Raw genomic sequence first — 21,994 nt, forward strand, 5'->3', positions numbered from 1 at the left:
CGGCTGGCGCTAAAAAACGCTCCACAGTTTTGTAAAAGGGGGGATAAAATAGAAATACACAGCTTCAACGCTCTAGCTCAGGGGTGCCCAAACTTTTTGGGCTTGCGAGCTACTTTAAAATGACCAAGTCAAAATGATCTACCAGAAATAAAATTAAACACAAAACACACTATACACTGAGAAAATGTTAATTATCATTCCTGTTCTGGGTTTTTTTCAAAGAGGCAAGGCAGATGACTCTATGCATTGTCACCTCAGTAACAACCATACAAAAATAGACAAATATACCCCCCTTCCTTTTTATTAAACGACAATAGCAGTTTTTAGCGCAGTTCCCCAGCGCTGCTCTCGACGCTCATAGGCTCCCTGCGCTAAAAAACACTATTGCAGTTTAGTAAAAGGGGGCCATAGTGCAAAATATAGACAGCATATATAAATTCAGACACATTTTGATCACTAAATTTAAAATAAAATCATTTTTCCTACCTTGTCTGGTGATTTCATGAGTCTCTGGTTACACTTTCATCTTCTGACTGTGCATCCAATCTTTCTTCCCTTCTTTCAGCCTGTATGCTTCCTCTCCTCCAGACCTCATTCCCTCCCCTAACTTTTTCTTCCTCTTTCCCTGCCCTTTCTTTCTTTTTTCTCTCTTTATGCCCCCTTTCTTTTTTTCTGTTTCCCTTCTGTCTCTTTGCCCCCTTTCTTTCTCCCTACCCTCCACAAAGCCACTGCTGCCACCATCGGGGGAAACAGGCCCCAAAGCCACCGCCGCAGCTGCCCCAAGCTCTCTCTGCTTCCCACCGTCGGGCCGACCATCATTCCCCCAACGTCAATTCTGCCGTCGGAGAGGAAGTTCCGCCCAGCCAGGCAGTGATTGGCTGGCCCGAACTTCCTCTCCCCTAAAGGCAGCCTTAGGGGGGGTGCACAGCCGGCCAGATCTGGACCTGGCCGGCTGTGCACCCCCCTAAGACTGCATCCGGGGCGGACCGCTCCCCCCAGTATGCCACTGAAGACGTGGCAGTGGCTCCTCTCACGAATCCCCACCTGCGTCGGAAGTCCGATGCAGTCGGGGATCTTGAGAGGAGTCGCCATTGCATCTTTCCACTTAAAATACACTAAGGCGAGCAGGGCAGACCGCCGCCGCCGCCGCTTCCTCTCACCTCCATCCACGAGACGAGCTGAGCAACACGAGAAAACGTATGAGTGACGCCACTGAAAATAGTGAGCGGTCGCTCATGTGCTCAGCTTAGAGGGAACATTGGTCTGCGCATGCCCATCCGAGCCGCAACTTCTTTTTTTTTTTTTTTAACTTTAAACATTTTTTACTTTTTAGCCCAGCGAGCCTGTGATTTTAACCCGCTTTAAACCTGCAGGTTAAAACCATGGGCTCGCAGTGTGGGGAAGGGTAGGAGAGATTTGGGGCAGCAGGCAGGAGAGATCCGGGGACAAGCAGGGCGCTGATTCGGGGAAGAGCAGGCAGGAGAGATTGGGGAAGAGCATTGGGGCGGCAGGCAGGAGAGGTTCGGGGCAGCAGAGAGCAAGGCTTCAATGGAGCTGAAGAGTCGCTTCTTGGGTTGATCAGCTAGCCCAGTCAGTTTTAAAAATTTTGTTGGTGAATTGCGTCCCTGTCTACTTTGCATGCGTTTCCCCTCATTTGCATGCACAAATTGGAAGCGGATCCCAGGAGATGTTAGTGAATTGGGCCGGACGGAAATCTGGTCGCAAACCAATCGGTACACGATTGGTTTGCTTTGTGAATCTAGCCCAATATCTGAATTTAAGAAAGCAAAGGATAAACACAGGATCTCTAAGGAAGAGGAAAGGAGAGTAGAGATTTGTAAGAGGACTTGTGTGAAGCAGGTGTGAAGCAGATGAGGCACAAGTTCAGAGCACCATGGCTCAAGGGTGCTAAAAGCCTGTTTCACAGGTTCACCCTCTCAGCATCTTACTTTGCTCTCTTCCCTGTGCTGCTCCTGAAACAATTACGGGTTTAAATGCAAGAACAAGCACTTCCTTATGCATGAGTGGAGCTGCTGCCTGGAAAGGAACTGCTCCAGACAGGGGAGCTAACTAGGAAAAAGAGGGCTGATTCTTGCAATGGAAGATGACTAGAACGGGACTGATGCTGGGCGGATTCTAAACAACTGTGATTGAGAGAGATTTGAACTGGAAGAGGGATGATGGTATGGGACTGTAGAAGGCTGAATTTAAAAGGGGATAATGCTAGTGGGCTGCAGAGGATGGCATTGGAAGGGGCTAATGCTGGGAGAGGTTTGAACTAGAGAGTTGCACGGGGACAGAAATCCCACCCACCCGTCCGTCCCCACCAGGATCCTCTCCGTCCCCACCCATCCCCACCCGTCCCCGCCAGGATCCTCTCCGTCCCCACCCATCCCCGCCAGGATCCTCTCAGTCCCCATCCGTCCCCGCAAGGAATCCCCTCCAACCCCGCCCATCCCCATAAAAAGCAGCAATTACTTTTGACAGGATCATCAATTCCACAGTTTCTTTTGCTGTTTTCCTTGTGGAATCTCTTTGGTGGAACCCTTTTTTTGTTTTCTGTTCAGGTAATTAACTTATAAACCCCCTCTTTTGCTAAGGCTGATGTGTCCATTATATTATATGGACGAACCCTGCTTCCAAAGCCTTCCATCCCCATGGGAGTCCCGTGGGCCAGAGGGGGTCCCCATGGGAGTCCCGTGGGTTAGGGGGGATTCCCGCGATCCCCGTTCCCATGCAGCCCTCTAGTTTGAACTGAAAAGGGGCTGATGCAAAGGGATCTAGGAGGCTTAGTTTAAATGGGGCTAATGTTAGTGGACTCAGGGACTGGCAATGGAAGGGGATCATGCTGAGGTGCTGGCAGGGATGGGAGTTGATAATGCTAAGGGGTGGTTAAAGTGAAAGGGACTGATAGTAGGGGGTTAGGGAGGCTGGAAGTAGAAGGGGCTGTGATTAGCAGAAGGTCACACTTGTGAAGTCTACGGCTGGAACAATAGGGTTGTGACAAGGAAACCCGTGCTGACGAGAGGGAGAGAGAAAGGAGCAGGTACTGGGGGCATGGATCCCCTGTATTCTGTAACACTGTGTGAATCTTTTGATCATGCCCCTGACCCAACCATGCCCCCTTCTGAGTTGTGACCATTGTTTCCTAGAATAGTATACAGCCAAGTCGGTGCTCAAATCATAACTAGTGCCAATTAAGTACTTGCTAACTCCAATAATTAAATCATTAGAACCCATTAATGGATTATTTTGGGTGCCCACATTTGTGTGACTTTCACAGAATCCCCTATATAGGGAGTAATTCTCAAAAGGTCGCCTAAAGTGTGTGTAGGGCATCTGAGTTCTATAAAGAACATAAGAATTGCCGCTGCTGGGTCAGACCAATGGTCCATCAAACCCAGTAGCCCATTCTCACGGTGGCTAATCCAGGTCACTAGTACCTGGCCAAAACCCAAAGACTAGCAATATTCCAGAATCTCAAAGAGTAGCAACATTCTAGAATACCAAAGAGTATCAAGGTTCCATGCACTGGTCTTTGACCTGAGGGCCGCCACGTGAGCGGACTGCTGAACAAGATGGACCTCTGGTCTGATCCAGCAACAGCAATTCTTATGTTGTTTATGATCCAGGGTAAGCAGTGGCTCCCCCCATGTCTTTCTCAATAACAGACTATGGTCTTTTCCTCCAGGAACTTGTCCAAACCTTTCTTAAAACCAGCTACGCTGTCCGCTCTTACCACAACCTCTGGCAATGCATTCCAGAGCTTAACTATTTTCTGAGTGAAAAAATATTTCCTCCTATTGGTTTTAAAAGTATTTCCCTGTAACTTCATCGAGTGTCCCCTAGTCTTTGTAATTTTTGATGGAGTGAAAAATCGATCCACTTGTACCCGTTCTGCTCCGCTCAGGATTTTGTAGACTTCAATCCTATCTCCCCTCAGCCGTCTCTTTTCCAAGATGAAGAGCCCTAACTGTTTTAGTCTTTCCTCATACGAGAGGAGTTCCTTCCCCTTTATCATCTTGGTCGCTCTTCTTTGAACCTTTTCTATATCTACTGCCTCAACGGCTGGTGTGAATCTTATTCTATACTCAGAATGTCATCACATTTCATATTTTATTAAATTACATTTATTTTCTAAAAAGATATATGTACTACAGATATAAAATGCCAATATAATATGCAAAGTGCAATCCTGTGTAAAAACAGAAAACTGAGCTGCAGCTGTAATCAATTCATATAGTTCATCAATTGGTCTTCATAATTCATCAAGATATAAAATCCATAAGTTCACTCCAACAAAACTTTATGTATCAATAAGCACTTAGCTCCATCCTTTGACCAATCAGAATCCTCTTCTGTGCTGCCGCATTCTGAGTATAGAATTTTATGAAGTGAATGTTAGGAAGTTTGGAACATCCAGGCTTTTAAATTTGGTGTAAATCTTATTACATCCGTTTCTCCTAAATTTTTTAAGGCCTTGGCACACTAAATTCAGGCCGCTGCTGAAGGATATCCAGAAGTGCGCGGATGTCAACGCCACATTTGTGATATCACCACATCAATGTCCGCCCTGAGTTTGCAGTTATTATGCAAGTGGGGAAGGGTGGAGAGGAGAAGTGCTGGTGCCAACAGACCACCTACAGGATGTGCCTCTCGCCAGCACTGGCGCCTCTCCTCCTCGCTGGCTTCTTGCGGCACACCCAAAATTTAACCGTGGAACACTAGTGCATAATTTAGGTCGTAAAATACTGTCCCACCTGTATTTGAACAGTTATACATATTGCCTGCTGAATATCAATCACTGCTACAGCTATAGGAGATGGAATTCCTCTCATGTATGGAAAGGCTTAAAGGCTCTTCAGCTTGAAGAAGACAAGGCTAAGGTGGGATTTGATATTTATTTATTTAATTTGTTTTCTATTCCATTTTCCCCATTGAGCTCAGAATGGGTTGTAGGTTAAACATACATAATATACAGTCAAAATGGGTTACAATTTGTCATGTTTACGATACAATGTGTATATCCTAGTATGCCATATACAGAGAGTCAAGTTCCAATATACATATTTTTAAACATACGGTAGGCAGGGGATTAGGTGAAGAGCTATGTTTTTATTGCTTTCCTAAAGTTCAGGAGAATTAGCAGTTGAGAGACAGAAAAGCAGAAAAGAGAAACAGGGACCAATATAATGGAAAAATAAACTGCTCAATATTCAAAAGGATTTAATTGGGCATTGTTACTGAATATCACTGGGCAGAGCTACTGATCAAGTAGTACCTATAATATCTGTCCATGGTTAAAGCTTGGACAGGGCCTGGGATGAGCTGGGACTTAACTAGTTAGCAGCTATATTCAGATCACTAACCAGTTAAGTAAGCAACTAAAGTTAGGAAGGCAAAAATATTGTGCTAACTTTCACCACCAAGCTAACCAGGCATTGGTCAGAATATTGGCAGGTGCCTGGCTAACTAGTGGTAGAGGCATTGGGGCTTCCCAATTCCCCTCTTCCCCAAAGAAAAAAAACCTCTAGCTCTGAACCCCCAACCTCCCAATTCCCATAGCCTCTCCCCCCAAGCTTATCTCAAAGTCCATGGTGGTTTAAAGGGGGCTCCTATGGAAATGAATAATGTCCTCTCACTCCTGTCACCACCGTGGCCTCTAGTGGCAATCTCACAAGTACGGGGATGGACATTTTTTTAATTCAGAGGGAGGGAGGGGGATTGGGATCAGTGGAGCGGAAGAGAGGGGCAGAGACACAAAACACTTGGCCAATATCAGCCAGGAGCCACATAAACTTTAACCACCACTGCAATTGCAATTAGCACTGAGTTAACCAGGTGCTGGTCTGAATATCAGTGCCCAGTTAACTTCTGTCCTTGGAACACACCAACCCACTCAGCTTTTCAGGATATTCATAATGAATGTGCATGTACTGCCTCTGTTGTATGCAAATCTGTCTCTTGCATATTCATTATAGATATCCTGAAACCTGACTGACTGGTTAAGTACTGAAGACTGGGTTGAGAACCCTTGTTCTAGATTCATACACCAGACCCACCATCAAAAATAACTTAGGCTTTTGGATGATCCATCCTTGACATCTCTGCACAGGGCAAGACACTTAACCCTTCATTGCCTCAGTTACAAACAGAGTGTAAGACCTCTAAAATAGGGAAATACTTAGTGTACTTGAATGCAATCAATGGGAACTCCACTAACTTGGAATATGAGGACGTTACTGGCCAGACTTTACAATAGATATCCTGCAAACAACAGGATGGTTGGATAGGCTGGAGTGAGCTTGGACGGCAACTTCAGCACTTGGAACCTAGGACAATACTAGGTGGACTTTGGTCTATGGCCCAGAAATATCAAAGAAGAGACAAGTTAATTTAATTATGTATTTTTAATGGATACAATTAATGGGCAGACTGGATGGATCGTTCAGGTCTTTATCTGCCGTCATTTACTAAGTTACCTGGCAGAAACCCAAAGAGTAGCAACATCCCAGAGCTGAGATTGTGATGTCATAATGCCTCATTCCATCAATGCCTAAGAGCCTACCTCAGCAATGATGTCACAATGGCTTGATTAGATGGCAACTTCAGCATTTGGAACCTAAGACAATACCAGGTGGACTTTGTTCTATGGCCCAGAAATATCAAAGAAGAGACAAGTTAATTTAATCATGTATTTTTAATGAGAATAACTAATGGGCAGACTCAGGTCTTTATCTGCCGTCATTTACTATGTTACATTGAGCAACCAGTGAAAAAGTGTAAGCAAAATCCATGGTTATCTGCAAACTCCTGAACTAAGAACATCATTTGGTATGGCTCAAGTTGCACTGGGTGTTACTCCAAGGATCCCTAGTTTTACAAAGCAGGAGATGCACTGTATACAAGACACTGGATTCCGAGTCTCATTAAAAAAAAAAAAAAAAAAAAAGCAGTCACATCCACAATGAACAGGTCTTCATCTGCAGGTAAAACATTAGTTGTCCCCAGAGAGCAGAGAAAATAGTGCAGAATAGTTCTGGTAATACAATCTTTCTTTATAAAATGCTGGCTATGTTCTTGTTAGACATCTATTAACAAATATGGAATTATTTATACTTGCTAACTGAAAGTATTCTCTGTTATCTCATTTAAATCTTCCTCTTCCAGCCCCTCAACCACTCATGTCCTGAAAGTTTGTGAATTTTTCACTCTTTGCAATGAATATTTTACTCTAGAGCTCTACAGTAAAGATACCTAGGCACTTTTCAATTATCTGAGGAGGAGGGAAAGAGCTAGGAAGGGACAGGAGAGACTTTTTGCTGAAGCTAGAAAGAAATGTGTTGCACTGTCTCTTATACCCTTCACTGAGAGATTAGAAAAGTTGTCAGAAAGATTCTAAATCTTCACACTAGTATGAAACTTTCTGAACTCCCTTGCAATAGTGTGAAACCTTCAAAACTCTCCAACTGGTGTGAAATTTTCTAAACTCCTTCATACTGGTGTGAAACGTTCAAAATTCTCTCACATGAGGTAATATTTCCAAATGGGTTAGTGTGGTACATGCCATGACAGGAATGAACCTCGCTCATCAAACAGAATAAGTTGGGTATGATCTTGGTCTCCAGATTTACGGCCTCTTTTACAAAGCTGTGCAGCAACAGCCCCGAAGCCCTTTAAATCTCTATGGGCTTCGGGGCCGTTAGCACAGCGCAGCCGCCAACGTGGCTTTGTAAGAGAGACCGCTAGTTCTAGTTCTACATTTTCCCACAGAAAGCCTTTTCCTGACGTTCATAGGCTGTAATATATAGAGAGGCCTCATGTCAAGGAGTGCTGGGAAATTTTTCATTCTATTTTACATTTATGAAATTGGTAAATGCTGAAAGCATTTCAAGCTTTAGGTTGCCTGATGAGTTTGAAAGTGCATTTCCTCCAGTCCCACCTTGACTACTTTCCTGAAAATTTGGGAGCTGTGAATGAAGAACAAGGTGAACGATTCTATCAAGACATTAAAGAGATGGAAAGGAGATACCAGGGAAAATGGAGCATTACAATGATGGCAGACTACGGTTGGACGCTTCAGAGAGACATTCCAGATGCTACTCACAAGCGTAAATGCACCAAGAGGAACCTCACAGGGAAGAAGGTGAGCTCATTTCAGTTCAAAAAAGGATTTTCATGAAAAAAATTGTAATAAAACTTTAATTTTAGAAGTCTATTTCCATTTATTTTGAGGTATTGCCTTATTTAACATAGTTACCTAAATTGTCAGGAAACGTGATGTCCTATGACAAAATAGAGGTCATTTTCGGATTCAGCGCACCAAAAAACATAAAGATTACGTGGAATAACCAAAACAGCTTTTTAAAAAAAGTTTTTTTGCAGACCTGTGTAATTACAGCCTCAAGAGAATACACCTTGATTAGGAATCAACATGCTAACAATGACAAGAAAATCAAGCTCATTAAAAAAATATGAAAATACGTATGCCAACATTTTTGCCAACTTTGATGCATGTCGATCAGAGTGGTTTCGTTCAGGGTAGATGTTTATCAGATAAGAACATAAGAATTGCCTCTGCCGGGTCAGACCAGGGGTCCATCGCGCCCAGCAGTCCGCTCCCGCGGCGGCCCTCCAGGTCCTTGACCTGTAAGTTCCCTCCACCTGAATTGTTTATGCCCTAATCCTGAAGTACCATGTAAAGTACCCCTCTATCTATACCCTGTCATCCCTTTCTCCTCCAAGAAGTCATCCAAGCCCTTTTTGAAACCCATTATTGTACTTTGTCCTATCACCTCTCCTGGAAGCGCATTCCAGGTGTCCACCACCCTCTGAGTGAAGAAGTACTTCCAATCTGTCTCCTCTCAGTTTTTCTGAGTGTCCTCTTGTTTTTGATGTCCCTGCTAGCCTGAAAAATCTGTCCCGCTCTACCTTATCTATACCCTTCATGATTTTATAGGTCTCTATCATGTCCCCTCTAAGTCTCCATTTTTCCAGAGCGAAGAGCCCCAGCCTCTCCAGGTGGTTTGCTTGTTTTAATATCCTTACAGTTGATCCCGGCTTGCCTAGGCAGTTGGTTGCTTTATCTATAGATGCCAAAAAAGCTTTTTTTTTTTTCCAAATTCTTTATTCATTTGTAAATCTTTCAATAAGTGCAATATAAAATGCAATCACTTGACACTTAAACATCACTTAATATTCCATCAAAAATTAATACAAATAAAATATCCCCTCCCCATATACCCTCAGTAGTATTTTGAACCTAAGAAAACATAACTTAACATATCCCACCCCCCCTCCCCACCCTGGACGTGTATTAATTCTATACAGTAATTTGTTAATGGCCCCCAAACATCCTCAAATTTCCTAAAATGCCCTTGCTGTATAGCTATTATTCGTTCCATTTTAAAGATGTGGCCCAACGAACTCCACCAAAAACTATAACTCAACTTATCCCAGTTTTTCCAATTTTTCTTAATTTGTTGTATGGCAACCCCTGTCATAATAAGTAAAAATTTATTATTAGAAGAAGAGATAGAGTGGCTGTATATATTCTGATTTCTAGAATGGTTTGGGTTAGGTTCGCAGTTTGTTGCGATGGTAGATCTGTTATATAGATCTCTATGGTGTCCGCTCACTCTCTTTCTCTTGCCGTTTAATCTGGCCTTGGAGATTATGCAAAACGTTCAAGACGGTTACTCTTTTTTCTTTTCTGTCCATCAACAGATGTAAATTTAAGAAATATCACCAACGTCTTTAAGAAATATCACCAAGCAGCTTCCTGGGACAAAGACTTGAATTTCTTGATTTTGAATGCTCGTACGTATCAACAGTTTAGGAAACATCTAAAAACATATCTGTATACTAGATTTCTGGGCAATTAATATGTTCCTCTTGATTGTCTAATTCTTTTGTAAACTGCATGGATCCTCACGGTTATGCGATATAGAAGCAGGTTTTTATGTTATGTTATGGCAATTGCAATCGGGCAACTTGAGGGCATTTCAGGGATCTGATGTGGAACGGTGCTTTGTAAGTTATCAGCTTATGCTGATGATTTGTTCTATTTGAGTTTGCAGGTTTTGCCAACCGTATTTGTAGTGCTTAGAGAGTTTTCAGAGATTTCAGGTTATAAAATGAATTGGGATAAGTCTATGGACATGCCTTTATCTTTTGTCACAGGGCTGCCCCTGTTCCTAATGGCGAAGCCTTGCCAGAAGAGGGAGGTAAAGTTAAAAAACATTAAGAGTATTCCTAACCTGCTAATTTAACTCCCAAAGCAGCCCCTAGGAATATTTAAAAGCCAAGCTTTCCCATAGTTAAATCTCCTTAAGCCATGCCTAAAGCATCCAGCACTGGTTTAGCTTTCCCCAAGCCAGCTGTGGAAGATTGCATGCCCCAGCAGCCATAGGACCAGGGAAGGGGAAAAGCAGGGATGGAATACAAGCCACACCCAATAAGGCTGATACTGGTTCGAGCCAGATTAGAAGGCTTCAGAGGGCAGGCTACTCTAACACACCTGCAGTAAGGGCTAATCAACACACTGCAGTGAAAGCAAAGGGAATAACTTTCACACAGAAACAGCTCCAGCACCCCAAAGCCATACCGCAGAAGGAAGGCAGCATACAGCCTATAAGATCCAGAAAGCAGCAGTCCTGATCATGGCAGCAAACTGAGGTAGAAGTTTGTGATGATGCTGTTTTTGTGCCAGATTTTCAAATAGCTGATAGTGAAAGTTCCTGTGACATGGAAACAGAGGGAACTGATTTGCTGAGTCTAGAAGGCATGGAAGTAAACTGAAGGCCATTGATAAAAGGGTTTGCATGAAAGAAAATTGATTATTGAGAAATTGGAAGTTTTTGTTTGAAACATTAAAAGACAAGCCACAGGCAGCCATTTTGTTGGGATCTGGGGAGGGGATCTTTCCAAACTGATCCATAGAGGGAAAATTATATGGAGAGGATCCCCCCCCCCCTTGGGGCATTAAGCCTAACCCGAAGGGAGTTTTGCCTGGTAGAAGAAAAACTTTAATTTTGTTGAAATAAGGCTTTTATGTTTTGACATATTTTTGGCTTAAACTGCAATTGTATTTTTTGGTTTGTGAATGCTGGACTTAAAACTTGAGAATTATTTTTGAAGTCCGTTCATGAAGATACAAACCTGAGAAAACACTTAGTGAAGTTATGTTTGTGGTATATGAACAATAAATTGTACAAAGAAATTTCACCGTTGTTTTTGAACTCTTTTATTATTAAAGCATTACCAAGCTACCAAACAACTTCGCAAACCGCTCGGCCGAGGTTTGTGTGCACTAAGTTAGGTCACTTCCTGAGCCCAGCTTGGCCATGCCTGGTCACATTTTGCATGTATAAAAGCATCTTTGGGGCGATTTTCAATTGAAATAGTTGCTAAATTGAAATATTTGGGTGATTGGCTTGGATCTTCCATTGAAAGTTCACTGGAGTTGAATACAAAGTTGCTGCTTGCTTTGGTGAATGATCTTTTCATACGATGGTCTCCTTTATATTTGAGATGGTGGGGTAGATTGGAGGCGATAAAGATGATGACACCTAAAATAAATTATATATTGAGTATGGAGCCCATTGCATTTTCAGATGCTTTTTACAATTCTTTGGAGAATAAGGTTCATTTTCTTCGGACGGGGAAGCTACCGTGTTTTGCTTTGCAAAAGATTAGAAGGCAAAAGAATTTGGAGGGGGGTTAACATCCCAGATTTTAAACTGTACCATTCTGCTTTTCTTGTAGCATTGATGGCATTCTGGTTTTCCCCTATAGTGGACATGGATGTGCCCAAGTGGTTGCTTTTGCAGCTCCATTTCCTTTGTGTGGTATATTAACCGCTCGGGTCAAGCAGGTAGTACCGCAGACCTTGACTTTGCAGGCTGTGTCTCTAGTGCTAAAGTCCATTGTGCATGCATGCATACATACATGCATGGACACAGGGCAAATTCTTTAAAGTCAATCTAAATTAGGCAACTACATCAGTGTAGCATAGCTTGATTAATAGGCTTAATTGGTGCTGATAATTGGCACTTAGGCCTGGATTCTCGAACAGGCTCTGATTTTCTACTCATCAGTAGGCGCCTGTACCTTCATTAAAAACATTATCCAAATGGCATCTTTAAGCGAGATTTGAAGCGCATACTGGTGCCTAGAAAATGAGCATCAGAATCATGCCTATGTAGGTACTTTAGCCCAAGCGCCTAAGTAGACATGGCCAATGTCGGAAGTGGCGTTAGGCGGCCTAAAATGCCTATGTAGGCACGATTCACGTGAAGATAGGCGACAGAAATGTAGGCCCTGAAAACCCCTAGCCTACATTTCTGGCGCCTATCTTATGCATCGGCGCAATTCCAAAACTAGCGGCTGCTGATGTTGGTAGCGGTTTGAGAATCCGGGCCTTAACACCTCATAATTGACATTAATTAGAATTAATTGACAGCAATCTAACTTGGTAGGTGTGATTCTCTAAAAGCTAGGCGCCTTGTACAAAGTGCCTACCTAAAAGTGGGTTAGGGGGCGGATCATGGGTGTGGTTTGGAGTTAGGCACCTGTTTTTGACTTAGGCGCTTGCATTTAAGCCAAGAAATCTCTGAGATAAATACACCTAAAAGTTAGGACACCTAGTGATACCCAATGCAGCCTAGGCGGTGCTAAGCATGATTCTATACAGTGCTCCAAATTTCATAGAAGTTTGCTTAGTGCCACATTAGTCAGCGCTGATTTTTTTTTTTTTTTAGGTGACGTATATAGAATTGGGGTTACAGAGTATTCCGGAAGAAGCACTGGTCAAGAAGAAACTGCATTCTAGTAGGTTGGTAGATCATTTTAAAAGCCATAACCAGGAGGCTGATGCTCAGAATTAATGCCAATGCTAAAAGTGTTAGTGCCAGGTTTGCAAGCATGGTATTGTGTGCTGAATGCTCTAATGATTGCAGAGCAGGCATTAAAATCATTAGAGCAGGCCACGTGGTAATTTGTGTGTCTAAGTGCTTTGAAAATGAGCCCCATAATCTCTGCATAAGATGTAGAAGCTGCTTCCAGGTTGAAAATCTTACAAATCCTTGCTGGAGAACTAGTCTGTGTTAATTCAGGCGCTCCAAGATAAGCTAACAGGAAAAAAAAAACCTGAAGCCCATTAAAATTGATGTCCTGGTATACTCTTTCTGGCTGTTAAATAAGAGGTGTATTCATGGTTAGTGACTACAGTAACTCTGGTAATTTTCAGTATGTAACACTCGATTCTAATCAGAACCTTGAATGGCATCAGGAGAGCTCATTGGCAGAATGGCACTGTAAAACCAGCAATTTTCAGCAAAGGATTTCTTTTATTTTTTTTTTTTTTACTGTTCAAAAACAAATAACCAAAAAGCGGTTCTCACATTGCTGTTTGTACTTGCATTTTTGGTATGTGTAACGTTGATGTCCTTATTGCCCTTGTTATCTTGTTGTTCCCTTCCTACTAATAAAAATGATTTACAAAAAAAAAAAAAAAGCGTGTTTGTGGTCCATGAGTTCTCAAGGCCACATATGAAATCCCACCCAGTGAAGGTCTCAAACGCCCATTTTGTTGGTCCTTCATAAGATATAACAACCTGCAAAGACACACATGCATGCAACATTAAACACACTGCACACATGTATCTTCTATCATGTATAAATTATTCAGCAAAACTCCTATGTGTGTACACCAATAAAAACACACATAAGAACATAAGAAATGCCATTCACCGGATCAGACCTTAGGTCCATCTAGTCCGGCGACCTGCACACGCGGAGGCCAAGCTAGGTGCTCCCTGATGGGAGACCTTGATTACCCATATCCCTCAATGTGATTTGCAAGAAGGTGTGCATCCAATTTGCGCTTGAATCCCAGAATGGAAGTCTCCGTCACAACCTCCTCCGGGAGAGCATTCCAAGCGTCCACCACTCGCTGTGCGAAACAGAACTTCCTGACATTTGTCCTGGGCCTGCCGCCCCTCAGTTTCAGTCCATGACCTCTTGTCCGTGTCACATTTGAGAAAGTGAATAACGATGTTTCTTGGTCTATTTTGTCGAATCCTTTTAATATTTTAAAAGTCTCTATCATATCCCCTCGCAGTCTCCTCTTTTCGAGGGTGAACAGTCCCAGTTTTCCAAGGCGTTCTTTGTAGTTCAAATTTTCCAATCCTTTTATTAGTTTCGTGGCTCACCTCTGCACCCTCTCCAGCAGGGTTATATCTTTCTTTAGGTATGGAGACCAGTGTTGGATACAGTATTCCAAGTGTGGTCTGACCATTGCTCTGTAAAGCGGCATTATGACGGCCTCCGATCTACTCGTTATCCCCTTCTTTATCATGACCAACATCCTGTTTGCTTTCTTTGCTGCCACCGCGCATTGAACTGATGGCTTCAGGTTCCTGTCTATCATTTCTGCAGCCCAGTGTCCCACAAACTTTCTCGAGCTGCTAATGGTAGTGACTGCGGCTCGAGGCACACCTGAAATCTCAGGAGGCACACAGTTTGCGATACCAGATGCACACAGCACTGTACACAAATGTGTATGATGCAATCCCTGCTTGACAAAGTTTACAATTTATTCAAGACAAGAAATGCATAAGAAGTTAAGAAAGGCAAATGAGGAATTAAGATTTAAAATCAGCCTCATAAAGATGGGCTTTTAGTTTGATGTCATGTACACAAACATAACTGCTCCAGGGGGGGAGTTTCTGTACACACACAGGCAATTCTCACGCTGCAGTGTTTTCATAGTCTCGAGCACAGCAGACACTGCAGAAACATTTGCTGTAAACACATTTATATACTTGAACATTCAGAAGTCTTCGTTTAACTGCCTCCCTGGTGCCTTTGAAAACCAGCCTCAGAATGGTTGAACCTGCACCGATACTGTGAAAAGCAGCCTGCTTTGCAGTTCTGAACCCTGCAGCGCTGGAGCTGGGCAGAGAGAAACTCCCCCCACCGCCGCCCCCCTTCCCTCATATTCACCCTAAACACCTTTAAGACTGGTTTCAAATGTGCTGAGGGAAAAATCTAGGAAGATGCAGGCTGTTAATTTAGAATTCTGGAAACATTTCAGCCTGCAAGAGCTGATGGCTGGGCTCCCCTCTCACCCTTTCAGACAGTCTTTGAGAATTGTGAGGTTGTAGGGAGATGTGTTTTCTCCAGCCGTGCAGTTTAGCTCAGCTTATTTATTTATAAGTTTAATTAGATCCAGGCTGGGAGTTGGGCAGCTCGAAGTGCCTCTGTAAAGAAAGGATTTCTATTTTCTTTTTAATTCTGCTGCCTTCTCATCACCTGGGTTCTGTACAAGAGCCCCAGCAAGTGCTGTGAGGGGGAGAGAGGGGAGGTCTGTGGTCTTCCTAGGCTTCACAGTTTGGGGTGCCCCGCACAGGAAAGAGATGGTGTTATTTTGCACAAGTGGGAGAGCAAGTAATTAATCTAAAAATCTAAATTAGCACACAGAGGGTTTTTGACAGCTCCACGAAACGCTGGCTGCGTTGGCATCTATATGTGGCATCCGTACTACTGTGTTAAGCTAAGTTACAAAAGAATCACTTTTTTTAGTGAATATAGAGTTGTGCATGTAGCAAGTGATAAAAAAGAAAATGTAAAGAGAAAATGTAGAAATATGGTTTAGGAAGTTTCATATAAGTTAATTTTCAAGCAATATAAAACTGATAATTTATTATAACAGAAGAAAACTGAAACATTCGAATACCTAAACTTAATCTAAATATACGGGTTTTTGTTGGCCAATGACTGGAGCAAGGAGCGGGACAACTACGCTGATTAATTCCCGTTTACTTTTTCCCGTTGAGTATCAAAGTAAAAAAGTTATATAAGAAAAGTTATACAGTGAATGCCCTTCTCTACACAAGTGGTAGTAGCCCTACTTATGACCCAGAAGGCAGGAGAAGGTGCTTGCGAGCTGCAGACAATTGGCAACATTTGCTGGTCACTAGAACGTCGCCACTGTTGCCATACTTCAACCCAGGTCAAACCTATCCCCCTCTTCTATGAAACTGCACTATCAGTTTCTAGCGCAGAGAGCCGCGCTGCTCCCGACGCTCACAGTTCCTATGAGCGTCGGGAACAGCGCGGGACATTCAGCATGGCTCCCCGCACTAGAAACTGCTAGCACGTAGAAGAGGGAGTATGTATGTCGGGGAAAGGGGTTATAACAAAAACTAAGAACGCAAACTAATAATCCCCTATCTTGGTCTGTAGATTTCTCAACGTGCATTTAAAGGCTTCTATTCTCTGTTGTTACATATGCTCAGAGACTCGGAGTCCTAGGTGGGATACAATCCCTGTTGAAGGACTCATTACCCAATCATCGCATATGTGAAAGGTTTTCAAGTGTCATGTTTTATTTAAAATTTGATTAAACGCTGGGGGGAAACAGGGGGGGGAGGGAATAGGGGGAGTATATAGAGGTATGTAATGGGTAATATGAAAATATATTTTGGAGGAATGATAGAAATATGTATGAAAATTAATATTGTGAATATAAGGGGTCCTTTTATCAAGGCGCGGTAGTGGTTTAACGTGCAGAATAGCGCGCGTTAAACGGCCTGCCGCACTAGTACCTAACGTGTCTGAATCTGGGTACTGCGTCCAATATTGATCGCCGTACCTTAAGAAGGATATGGCGATACTCGAGAGGATTCAGAGGAGAGCGATACGTCTGATAAAAGGGATGGAAAACCTTTCATACGCTGAGAGATTGGAAAAACTGGGACTCTTTTCCCTGGAAAAGAGGAGACTTAGAGGGGATATGATAGAGACTTACAAGATCATGAAGGGCATAGAGAGAGTAGAGAGGGACAGATTCTTCAAACTTTCAAAAAATAAAAGAACAAGAGGGCATTTGGAAAAGTTGAAAGGGGACAGATTCAGAACGAATGCTAGGAAGTTCTGGACACCTGGAATGCGCTTCCAGAGGGCGTAATAGGGCAGAGTACAGTACTGGGGTTCAAGAAAGGATTGGCGCTGCTGCTGGGTGCTAAGTGGCTTCCTTACTGGTCCCACAAATTCTCATCTGACAGGGGAGGGAGGGAAAGGTGCTGGATGCAGAGTCTCACAGGGGAGGGAAGGAAGGAAGGGGGCTGGGTACAGTGCCTGACAGGGGAGATATGGAAGGGGGCTAGATGCAGAGCTTGGCAAGGAGGGGGCTGGATGCAGAGCCTGACAGAGAAGTCCCCTTGAATATTAAGCTGCCTGACTTATATTCAAGTCAACCATTTTTCCTCCTTTGGGGGGGGGGGAAGGGGGTTTTGACATATTTGGATCGACTTATATTCGAGTATATATGTTAAATAGGCAGGGAGTTCCAAAGCTTTTTACTTTTATACCTAATCTTTCAAAAATACTCAAAAACAAACACTTATCTTAAAGGGTCTCAGAGGGTCCCGATGTGGACCACATTTTGATATCTTCCGCAGGGAATCCAATGAACATAAGAATTGCCACTACTGAGTCAAACCAGTAGTCCATCTTGCCCAGCAGTCTGCTCACACAGTGGCCCTCTGGTCAAAGACCAGCACCCTAACTGAGACTAACCCTACCAGCGTACGTCCTTGTTCAGCAGGAACTTGTCTAACTTTGTCTTGAATCCCTGGAGGTTGTTTTCCCCTATGACAGACTCCAGAAGAGCGTTCCAGTTTTTCACCACTCTCTGGGTGAAGAAGAACTTCCTTACGTTTGTACGGAATCTATCCCCTTTCAACTTTAGAGAGTGCCCTCTCGTTAGAAACATAGAAACATAGAAACATAGAAACATAGAAAGATGACGGCAGATAAGGGCCATAGCCCATCAAGTCTGCCCACACTATTTACCCACCCTCTTAAATCTACTGACCCCCTAAAGAATAATTGTAATTATACTGTCACTCTACTGACCCGCTCATTCAGTCCTAGTGACCCTATCCCTTGTAATTATACTGTCACTCTACTGACCCGCTCATTCAGTCCTAGTGACCCTATCCCTTTGCATGACCTCGTAGGGATCCCACATAGGTATCCCATTTGTTCTTGAAGTCTGAGATGCTGCGTGCCTCGACCACCTGCACTGGGAGCTCGTTCCAATGCTCAATCACTCTCTCCGTGAAGAAGTATTTCCTGGTGTCTCCACGAAACTTCCCTCCCCTGAGCTTGAGCGGATGTCCTCTTGTGGTCGAGGGTCCCCTGAGAAGAAAGATATCATCTTCCACCTCTACCCGTCCCGTGATGTACTTAAATGTCTCAATCATGTCTCCCCTCTCCCTACGCTCCTCGAGAGTGTAGAGCTGCAATTTGCTCAGTCTTTCTTCGTACGGGAGACCCTTTAGCCCCGAGACCATCCTGGTGGCCATCCGCTGAACCGATTCAACTCTGAGCACATCCTTACGGTAATGTGGTCTCCAGAATTGAACACAGTATTCCAGATGTGGTCTCACCATGGCTCTGTACAGTGGCATCATGACTTCAGGTTTCCTGTTGACGAAGCTTCTCTTGATACAGCCTATCATTTGCCGTGCTTTAGATGAAGCCTTCTCCACTTGAGTGGCTGTTTTCATGTCAGCACTGATGATTACTCCTAAGTCTCGTTCTGCCGTAGTCCTTGCTAAAGTTTCTCCATTCAGGGTGTAAGTTCTGCAAGGATTTCCGTTTCCGAGATGCATGACCTTACATTTCTTGGCGTTGAAGCCCAGCTGCCAGATCAAGGACCAACTTTCTAAAGTACGCAGGTCTTGCTCCATAGCATCCTGAAGATTATAGCCGTTTACTACATTGCATAGTTTGGCGTCATCAGCGAATAAGGTTACCTTGCCTTGGAGCCCTTGAGTCAGATCCCTAATGAATATGTTGAAGAGGAGTGGGCCCAGGACCGAACCCTGTGGTACTCCGCTGGTCACCTCTGACATTTTAGAAAGGGTACCGTTGACCACCACCCTCTGAAGTCTGCCACTAAGCCAATCTTTAACCCATGCAGTTAGAGTCTGTCCTAATCCCATAGAATTCATCTTGTTCAGCAGCCTGCGGTGTGGGACGCTGTCAAACGCTTTGCTGAAGTCCAGGTACACGACGTCCAAGGACTCTCCTGAGTCTAGTCTTCTTGTTACCCAGTCAAAGAAGCTTATTAGATTGGACTGGCATGACCTACCCTTGGTGAATCCATGTTGGCTGGGATCCCGGAGATTTCCCTCGTTCAGGATCGTATCTAATTTATACTTAATTAGTGTTTCCATGAGTTTGCACACTCCCAACCATGTGCTTGTTAGATGATAAATCTCTATCAATGGGCTGATTTCAAAGATTTCCATATTCTCTTTTGGTTACAAGTAATAACACAACTCCTACATAAGTATAATACTCTAAATAATAGGTTGCAACAAATTTTCATAACAATTTGTGTATCCATTTACCAATATATCAAGTGACCTTGTTCCATTGTACTGTTCAACTGCTGGTCCCCAAGAAGCAAAAGCAGTGAATCTGATTGTAAATGTAGTATGACTCCCATGGAAATGAAAGGTCACTTGGACACACAAAGTCAGAGGGGTGAAGAAAGTACAAGAGGTTTATTTTCAGCATGCCAGACTCTTGTGCAGTGAGCAGCCTGCTTACAAGAGTGCCAGAAACAGGAAATGCACTGACTTTTATGCCCTTTTCACAAACTAATATATGCAAAATCTACAACTTCTCGTTTGTTACGTCTATAACTTTTCTACAATTATTATTGGTCCTAAGCCAGCACTTGCGATAGGTTCAGAGGTACAACTTATAGTCCTATAGGAAGCTAGTTCATTTACCTGCTTATCTAAGCCTTGCAGTTCTAACTGTTACATGTTCAGGAGGGCAGGGTACATCATGGCTCAAACTCTTATCTATTTAGCTTACAATGTGGTAAGGCAGGGACATACATTTCAGGCAGATGATATCAGCAGATAGTACACTGTTTCCAGCTATGTAGGCCAGAGCTGTATTTCAAACAACAGTTAACCATTTCATAACCTTACAGAAGAGGAGGGGCTAGAGTTACCATATGGCTCCCAAAAAAGGAAGATGGATTGAGATATCCGGGTTTTACTTCCATGGCTTTCAGTGGAAGTAAAGCCCAGATGTCTCAGTCCACCCTCCTTGATCATGGGCCCTGTCAAAGGATAAGAGCAGGCCCCACACTCGGTTCTGAAATGGAATTTTCTGCTGCTGCCTGGAGACCAGGTGCTGAACAGGAGAGAGGATCAGGAAAGGGTAGGGTTACCAGGCGTCCGGATTTCCCTGGACATGTCCTCCTTTTGAGGACATGTCCGTGGGTCTGGACGGCTTTCCAAATCCCGGCACTTTGTCCGTGTTTTGAAAAGCTTTCCTTCAGGCAGGAGGGCATCCGCGCATTCGTGGATGTTCTACCCGAGAGCAGGCTGCAGGGGGGCGGGTCTGGGGCAGGTTTGGGGGTGTGATGGGCTGGGGATGGGTGGGTCTGGGGGTGGGCCTGGGGGGGCGTGTCCAGGGGGGGGTCCGGATTTTCGAGATGGAAAATCTGGTAACCCTAGGTAAGGGGAGATCCTGGCAGAGAGCAACATCTGGACAGAGGGAGAGCAGAGGCCTCCCCATTACCTATGTATTCCCACAATGGAAATCCAGCCCTGGCTGGAGGGAGAAAGAAGAGCTTTCTAGATTTTGGACATGCCCTCTTTGAAACCTTCAATCTCAGGAGCTCCTCCCCCTATGTTCATTCATTCTGGGCCCTACACCAGCCCTTTCCTCCAGCCAGGATCAGCTCGGATGAACAGGATTACCCTGAGCTGGAAATGCACACCCCCTGGAGCTCCTATCCCACCCACTGCATTGCAGCCAAGCAGGAAAGACAATGGACAGGACATCATATTGGAGTCCCTACTTCTCTTAAGCCCTGTCCAGCTGCACTGCCCGCACATAGCTTGCTAAGGCCCTGCGGATGATATACAGAACGGTGTGTCAGATTCTCCACCTTAGGGTTGCCAGGTATCCTCTAGGAAAAAAGAGGACACCTGATCCCACCTCGTTCCGCTCTCACCCCCCCCCCCCCCAATTCTTCCTCTACCCAAACCTCCCTGAACTTGGGATGGGGTCTGCACATGCGTGGATGTTGGCACGATGATTTCACACACAAGCACGCATGTATACGATGTCATTGCATCAACGTCCGCGCATGCACTGATGCCCTCCAGATGCAGCCCTGAGGTCGGGGGGTCTTCCAAAACCTGGACAAACTGCCAGGTTTTGGAAATCCCTCAGGGCACCCAAACAGTCCTCTAAAAAGAGAGCATGTCCAGGTTTTCCCGGATGTCTGGTACCCCTATTCCCCCCCTACAGGTACAGAAGTCACCTGTGCTTGTGGCGAAGCACAGAAAAAGCTGTATTCTCTTTGTAGGCTGCCAACTTCACTGATGCAGTAGTACCTGGCTTTTGAAACCTTGTAGGTCCCTTTTCCATATGTGGCATGCACAGAAACACACTGGTATGACATTAAAAATGGAATATCAAAATCTCTTCTGGTGACAGCTATGCTCAAAGATCCCAAGCAGTGTATGTGGGAGCTTCCAGGCTAGGTAGAATGGATGCTTTGCAGACTCTTGTGTACTGCTTTCTGCAATACAGCCTAATGGCTGACTAGCAGTGAAATCACCCGCTGAGAATCTGTCCTTTGCTTTCCTAGGGAAAGTTCCAGAATCTCGATTGTGAACACATTCTAACCAATCTCCAGTGGAGCTGTTTCCTATATGTAAATAAATGAGGGCAATGTTTTCATGCCAGGAATAGCAGGCGTTCCATCAGATTCCACACACACATGCATTAGCCATCATTCAATATTAACCGTCATGTCTGTACAGGCTGTTGCAGGTTCCCACCCAATGAAAGTGGTCACAGACATTGATGTGAAAACACTATTGCGATTTCTCTCCTCCCCTCCCCCAAGTTGCTGCTTTTCTGATCTGTCTCCACGCACGGT

Source organism: Geotrypetes seraphini, chromosome 18 (genome assembly GCF_902459505.1).
Source record: "Geotrypetes seraphini chromosome 18, aGeoSer1.1, whole genome shotgun sequence".
Lineage (NCBI taxonomy): Eukaryota > Metazoa > Chordata > Amphibia > Gymnophiona > Dermophiidae > Geotrypetes > Geotrypetes seraphini.